This window comes from Phyllobates terribilis, unplaced genomic scaffold, assembly GCF_046119375.1.
Source record: "Phyllobates terribilis strain yellow unplaced genomic scaffold, ASM4611937v1 Scaffold_1__5_contigs__length_1240528914, whole genome shotgun sequence".
NCBI classification, from domain to species: Eukaryota; Metazoa; Chordata; class Amphibia; order Anura; family Dendrobatidae; genus Phyllobates; species Phyllobates terribilis.
The window spans coordinates 1,074,605,719-1,074,613,023 of record NW_027362761.1 but is presented as its reverse complement, the minus strand read 5'-3'; positions in this window follow the sequence as shown (position 1 = coordinate 1,074,613,023).

Here is a 7,305-nt window from a genome sequence, read left to right as displayed (position 1 = left end):
TACTGATGCTTCATTGGCTAGAAAGTCCTTCTCAGTGTTCTAAATAATTAACCCTTGAATGACTGGCATTGTGCTTTTCTCCAGAAGCCTGTAAAATAAACTTGTCACTAGGCAGGACCATTAAAATTATTATATTTTAAATAATATCAAGGTCACAGGAATGATGCACGTAAAGTAGGTTAGGAGCATATTGATAATCAAAACATATATTCCTCCATTTATTCGTTCTTCTAGTGAAATTTTCCCTTTGTTAATCGTAAACTCCTATAGCATATCACACCAAAGAGAGAAATCGGAATACTTTATTATCCATTTTATTGAAAAAAAAATCAATATTAAAATACAGAAATTCATCACAATAATAATTACAAAGATTAAAGGACGACCAAAATTCGTCCCAGTATTGTGCAGAAAATTATCAAAGAATATCACTGTAATTGTGTAAGTGAAGGGCAAGCATTGATAAGGGATAATGTACGATAACTGACCACCACAGTAGAGCTCAAAAGTATGTAAATGGGTTATAAAAATACATAGAATTAAGGGATATATACAAAATCGCTTGCTGATAATATCAAGGTGTGACTTGAATTCTATTATGAAGGCGATCAGGTATGGTGCATAAAAGGGGAATACAGGTGAAAGGATATTAATGTCATGACCAGGAAAAGGGTTAGAGGATATGTCATCTGAATCAGGAGGTAAGTATGCCGGGGGAGGGTTGAGGGGGAGGGGTGTACAGTAGAGTCATCATACCATGTGTTAAGGGTACTGTAGAAGAATTCACTATGGAGATATCACACTGTGATCCAAAATAAGCATCTACGTACAGTAAATTTCATACGCAGTTTCATCCAGCTCTGCCAAAGTGGGCAAAGCTGAGGTGGAACAGAGATAAGACACCGCAGCAAAAAGAGAGGAGGAAATCCAGCTTCCAAAAAAGCCAAAAGTTTATTGTTAAAAATTGCTTGACACAGTTAAAAGGAAATCCATGGAAAACGGGAAAATCTCACATAACGTTTTATGTGGGATGTGTTCTTACAGTCTGATATTGGGAGGGATAATTGTACACTGCTAGACTGCCGATAGAAGAATAGTGATAATTTATTCAATTAAGGCTGCATTCACACATCTGTTTGTCGCGGTCTGAGTACAGACCATCATTCACAAACTGGCCACAGGTCTTTTGACCTAAAACTTCTATTTAATATCTACACGACTGCCAAGTCTGAAACATGCTCGTTTCCTTCTTGTGTCACCTTGTATCTGTCACTTTATTCCACTGTCACTTTTTGTGAAGTCCTGTGTAAGGGATGGGACTGGCCAGTGGTTACTGCTGTTTCCCAAAACACCTTGCTATGGTACCGCTGAGTGCGCGTGTATGTTATGGGAACTTGCTGTTCATCCCTTTTTGGGGGACAAGTTGTATGATGGAATGGTGACCTTAAGTTCATGCAATGAATCAGGGAGGCCAACAACTGTTTTAAAAAGTTAACAACAGCTTTACTTGAATTCTTGAACATGGTTCTTAACATCTGATAAACTGTATGTGTGGCACCCAGGGGATGGGGACTACTCGGCGCCCGGGCCTTAATGCCTGGCCTTGGGGGATGTCGCGGTGGTCGGCTCCCGGGCCCGTACCCTGGGGTCTCTCTTAAAAAAAAGGGGTTAAATGGAAAATGAAAGTTCGTGACGCCACCTGTGGTATCTGTTGAGGACCACCAGCGCTGCGGCAGTCCACTGAGGCCGGTGTTACGGCAGCTATGATGGGGTAGCTCCCGACAGGTGGAGCTAGGCCTCAGGGCAGCGGCGTTCGGTAAGGTGCACTATATGGCGGTGACCCAGCCGGGTCCAAGGAAAAATGGAAGACACACTCACGTTTGGCTTCAGTACCTTTTTACTGGTGGAGTTGCGGTACCGCCCGGAGCACTGTAGGGTGAGGGGTGCACTGCAGTCTCTCCCCAGTGAGCAGGTATAGGGCCTCCTGTATCCTTGCCGCTTGTGTAGTTTATGGCCTGTCTGAAACTAGGCCTAACTTAGTCCTTGTGTTGCGCCGGCTGACCTGGTGTTAGGGCCTTTTGCTGAAGAGCACGCTCCTGGTATGGCGGAGCCTCCGTGCCTCCTGGTCCTGTTACGTGTCAGCTCCTGGGCTATCCTGAGACCTGAAGTCTTCCAGGAAAGATCCGGTTGTTTTCCACAGAGGGTATACTGCTCTGCAGACTCGGAGCCGGTGTCCGGTATATTTCTGGGGTGAGCTTATGAAGCTCCTCGGTCCCCGATGCTACTGTTCCACTAGCCTTCGGCCTACTCTGGACCCTCACTAGGCTATACACACTGGCAGTAAGCTGGCTGTCTCTTCTGCCGCTCTTTAGAGCGTCGGCAACGCTCCTAGCTGTCTCTCTCTGAGCTGCTTGCAGCAGACTCCAAACAACTCCTCTCAGCAGAAACCTGCTGAGTCACTAACCTTCTGTGTCTCAGCAGAGACTCCTGACTGGGCTCACTCCTTAGACAACTGACTGAACTCTCTCTCTTCCTGCCTCCACCCTCCTTTATATATTCCCTAAAGGGCTCCCTCTGGTGGTTCTGAGGTAGGGTGGAGGTGTGTGTATGCTCTGAGGGCCTCTTGTGGAGAAAACCTGAAATGCACCCCCCTTTGGTCTGTGACTCCATGCACAGCAGGGCGTCACATTCCCCCCTAGTTAAAGTCAGCACTCCCGGGCTGAAGCACATTTTGTAAACAAGAGAAATAACAAGCTTCCCTTTATGGGAGGTTAGAACACTTGAACGTTGCATAACAAAACATGAATAAAAATATATATATATACATTGCAAAAGCAGTAGGCAGTGAGCAAGGAGAAAGTCCAAGTCTCTTCCGGAGAGGTTGCTCAAAGGGGCACTCCAGGGAGCGCAAATATTTACAAAGAAAATCTTTGGGCTGCACAAAGTCCTCAGCCTCAGAGTTCATATATAAGGAATAAACAGGTTAGGGTTAAAGTGTCCATATCACTTGAATTGTCCATTCAAAGGGAAGAAATATAAGTTACACACATTAATACAATACGTAGTATAATACATAATACCTCAGGGGTAACTATCTACATTCTCAGAAATTGTACTATTTTATTCAATGTACCTAGCAGGGGGTTTACCTCTCGTGCTGCGTACTGATCTGCGTAATGCAGTGGTCTGTGGGGTATCAATGTCTGTATCATCAGTTACCCTGTCTGCCCTTCGTGTGGGTAAGTTGTAAAATTGCCTTAACCTCTCTATGGGACTGGCAAGTGTACCATTGGCTGGGCCTTCTTGCTCTGCTCCAGCCAGAGATCCTTCTTGAGCTGGCTCTTCAGCAGCACTTACAGGTCCAACTTGCTGTAGAGAGTTTTCTGGTTGCTGGAAGAAGTGGAGTACTGGGACGATCACCGCTCCTCCTATTTGAGGCCAATCTGCCGGGAAGTCACCTAAGTCAGTATGGATTACTGCTTCTTCAGGTTCCTCCTGGATGATGAGGGGCACTTCTTCTTGGGGTTTTAGCAGATCCGGACACAACTTTAGATGGTCCCGAGATACTGTTGCAGTGGTTCTCCCTCCATCTTTGCTGATCAAACACGTCTTCCTGTTGTCAAACCTTGAATTCAACACAGTGTAGGGTTCTCTCTCCCACTGGTCATCAAGCTTGTGGTTCCTCCGCTTCCTTTTCAATACCACTTCTCCTGGTGTGAAGGGTTCTGCTGGTGCACTTCTGTTGTATTGCGCCTCTTGTTTATCCCTCACCCGAGTGAGACTGTCTTCGACACAGGCTTGTACTCTTCTGTACTGCTCCTGTCTGGCTGTGTCCCAGTCCTCAGTGGTCGCATCAGCTTCAGGTTCTACCACACCAAGCTCCAGGTCCATGCGCAACTTCCCAGGTCTTGCCCACATTAGATATGCCGGAGTGCAATTGGTGGAGCTTACTGGTATGTGATTATACAGATCCACTAAGTCAGGTAGTAGGTCTGGCCACTGGTTTCTCTCTTCTAGTGGTATGGTCTTCAGTAGATCGATGATGATGTTGTTCATCTTTTCACAGAGACCGTTAGTTTGGGGGTGGTACGGTGTAGTCCTGATCTTTTTACACCCGTACAGATGGCAGAACTCTTTGAACAATTCAGCCTCAAAGGCCGGGCCTTGGTCAGTCAGTACCTGCTCAGGGTATCCATGGGGTCTGCAGAAGTACGCTTGAAACGTCTTGGCTGCTGTCTCTGCTGTCAGGTCTTTGACAGGGGCGACCACCAGGAACCTGGAGTAGTGATCCACCATGGTCAGGGCATAGGAGTATCCTGACCGACTAGGTGACAACTTGACATGGTCCAGGGCCACGATCTCCAAAGGGCGAGTCATCTTGATGGGTTGCAGAGGTGCCTTCTGGCTGCTGTAGTCTCTTCTTCTGAGGCCACAGGGTCCACAGTCTCTGCACCACCTCTCAATGGAGCTGCGCATCCCCACCCAGTAGAATCGGCACTTCAACAGGGTCTCTAGCTTTTTCCAGCCAAAGTGCCCCGCTTGATCGTGGTAGGTCTCCAACACCATCTGGATGTCCGTCTTGGGGACCACTATCTGCCACACCATCTCGTGGGTTTTGGGATTGACGTACCTCCGGCACAACTTCTCACGATAGATAAACAGCCGGCTTCTCTCATTCCACAACTGCTTTGCTTGGAGAGACGCATCCTTCTCCAGGGAGGAACCTTCTTGGGTTATCAGTTCCTTGATATGGCTGACAACCGGGTCGCTTTCCTGGGTCTCTTTCCAGCTGTGGTGAGGCAAGGGGTTTAACGTCTTACCGCGTTGCCTCCTGGAGGCTCGTAGCTCGTGGGTCATCCCATTCCGGTGGAAGGCAGGTAGTTCAACCTCTTCCAGGTCATCCACTTCTTCTTCTGTGTCTGACTGGTGAGGCATCCTGGACAGGGCATCGGCGTTGGCGTTCTTGCGGCCCGCCCGGTACTTTATGGTGAATTGGTAGTTTGACAGCCGAGCCATCCATCGTTGTTCCATGGCTCCTAGCTTGCCTGTTTCAAGATGAGTTAAGGGGTTATTGTCAGTGTAGGCAGTGAACTTGCTGGAGGCTAGGTAGTGCTTGAACCTTTCTGTAATGGCCCAGACCAAGGCCAGAAACTCCAACTTGAAGCTGCTATAGTTCTCTGGGTTCCTCTTGGTCGGGCGGAGCTTCCTGCTTGCATACGCGATGACTTTCTCCTGGCCATTCTGCTTCTGACTTAGGACAGCTCCCAATCCTTCATTGCTGGCATCAGTATACAGCAGGAACGGTTGGCTGTAGTCAGGGTAGGCTAGGATCTCATCACCTGTCAGGATCTCCTTCATTTCTTGAAATGATTCAGCCTGTTCTTTACCCCAGTGGATCAGGGGATTTCTGCCCTTGGGGGACTGTCCTACCAGGAGGTCTTGCAAAGGTGCTGCTCTCTTGGTGTAATCTCTTACAAACCTCCGGTAGTATCCTATCAGTCCCAGGAACTGACGCACCTCCTTGAGGTTCTTCGGCTCCGGCCATTTCTGGATGGCAGTGACCTTCTCCGGGTCTGGTGCTACCCCTTCTGGACTGACAATGTGTCCCAGGTACTGTACCTTCTTCTTGAGCAGGTGTCACTTGGAGGGCTTCAACTTCATCCCATACTGGGACAGTGACTCAAATACCTCCGCCAGGTGCTTCAAGTGGTCCTCATACGTCTTGGAGTACACAATCACGTCATCCAGGTATAATAACACAGTCTCGAAGTTGCGGTGTCCCAGGCAGCACTCCATCAATCTCTGGAACGTTCCGGGGGCATTGCAGAGTCCAAACGGCATACTGTTGAACTCGCAGAGTCTCATCGGGGTGGTGAAGGCCGTCTTCTCCCGATCCTCCTCAGCCACAGCTACTTGCCAGTACCCACTAGTGAGGTCAAGGGTGGAAAAGTAATTTGCAGACTTCAAGGCAGCCAGGGATTCCTCAATACGTGGTAAAGGGTATGCAACTTTATGTGTAATGCGATTTACTTGACGGTAATCTACGCACATTCTCATGCTTCCATCCTTCTTCCTGACTAGAACTAGGGGAGCTGCCCAGGGACTACAACTATCCCTTACTAACCCTGCCTTCTTCATGTCATGCAACATCTCCTTGGCTTTCTGGTAGTGTGCTGGAGGTATAGGCCTGTACCGTTCCTTGATGGGGGGATGGTTGCCTGTGGGGATGTGATGTTGTACCCCCTTAATCCTCCCAAAGTCAAGCGGGTGTTTGCTGAATACCTGCTCGTATTCCTGAACCACCCGGTGTACTCCCTGTTTCTGGTGGGCAGGAGTGGTGTCTGTCCCAACGTGGAGCTGTTGACACCAATCCCCCTCCTGTGTTGTAGGGTCATTATCTTCCACTTGGTCTGGGGAGGTTAAGGACTCCGCCGTGTGAATAGAGTTATTATTTACAGTGTAGAGTTTGGCAATAGTGGCATAACGTGGTAATTTAACCTCGTCTTCCCCATAGTTAAGAAGACGGACGGGCACCCTCCCATTGCGTACATCTACTACCCCCCTGGCGGTTAAGAGTGTAGGTCTGTGCTCTGAGCTAAGGGGTTCTACTACCGCCTGGTAGCTCTGTCCTTTAAGACCTATTGCTGCTCTACACCAGATAAGCATTTCACTCATTGGGGGAATTACAATGGGTATCGGGTCAGTTACCCGCACGTTACCAATCTCACCGCCGGTCAGCTGCGCTTGCTGCTGGTACGTCAGGGCTCGGATCTCCTCTGCCCTGGTCTGGCAACGTCAGCGAGCTGTTGGAGTAAAAACACAACCTCCTCCAAACAGTTACCAACAATGTTAGTGCCTAGTACCATATTCAGTCCATTTTCCTCATTGACAGTTTTCACTACAATGAGTCCCTGGTCCTTTAACTCCACTCTCCCCACTTTTACTGCTACATTCTTAACCCCGAGTAGGTCAAGAGGGAGGCCGTTAGAGGCATATACTGAAAAGTCTGGGTTTGGGGGTTGGAGACTGTCCATGGACCAGTATTTGCTATAGAGGATATCAGGTATGATTGTTACCTGGGATCCGGTGTCCAGCAGGGCAGGTATCGCAATGCCGTCAAGTATGATGGATAGGAAAGGTCTTCCTCCCACGAACCTGCGGTGTCAGTCTGAGGGGCCAGCTGAGTCTATTCCTGGGTGCTGGCCCTCGGACCCAGGGTTTGCTCGTTTAAAGGACACTGGTGCACTGAGTGACCTGCCTTCTGGCAGCGGTGGCAGACGAACTCTTGGTGAGGATGGCGCTGGT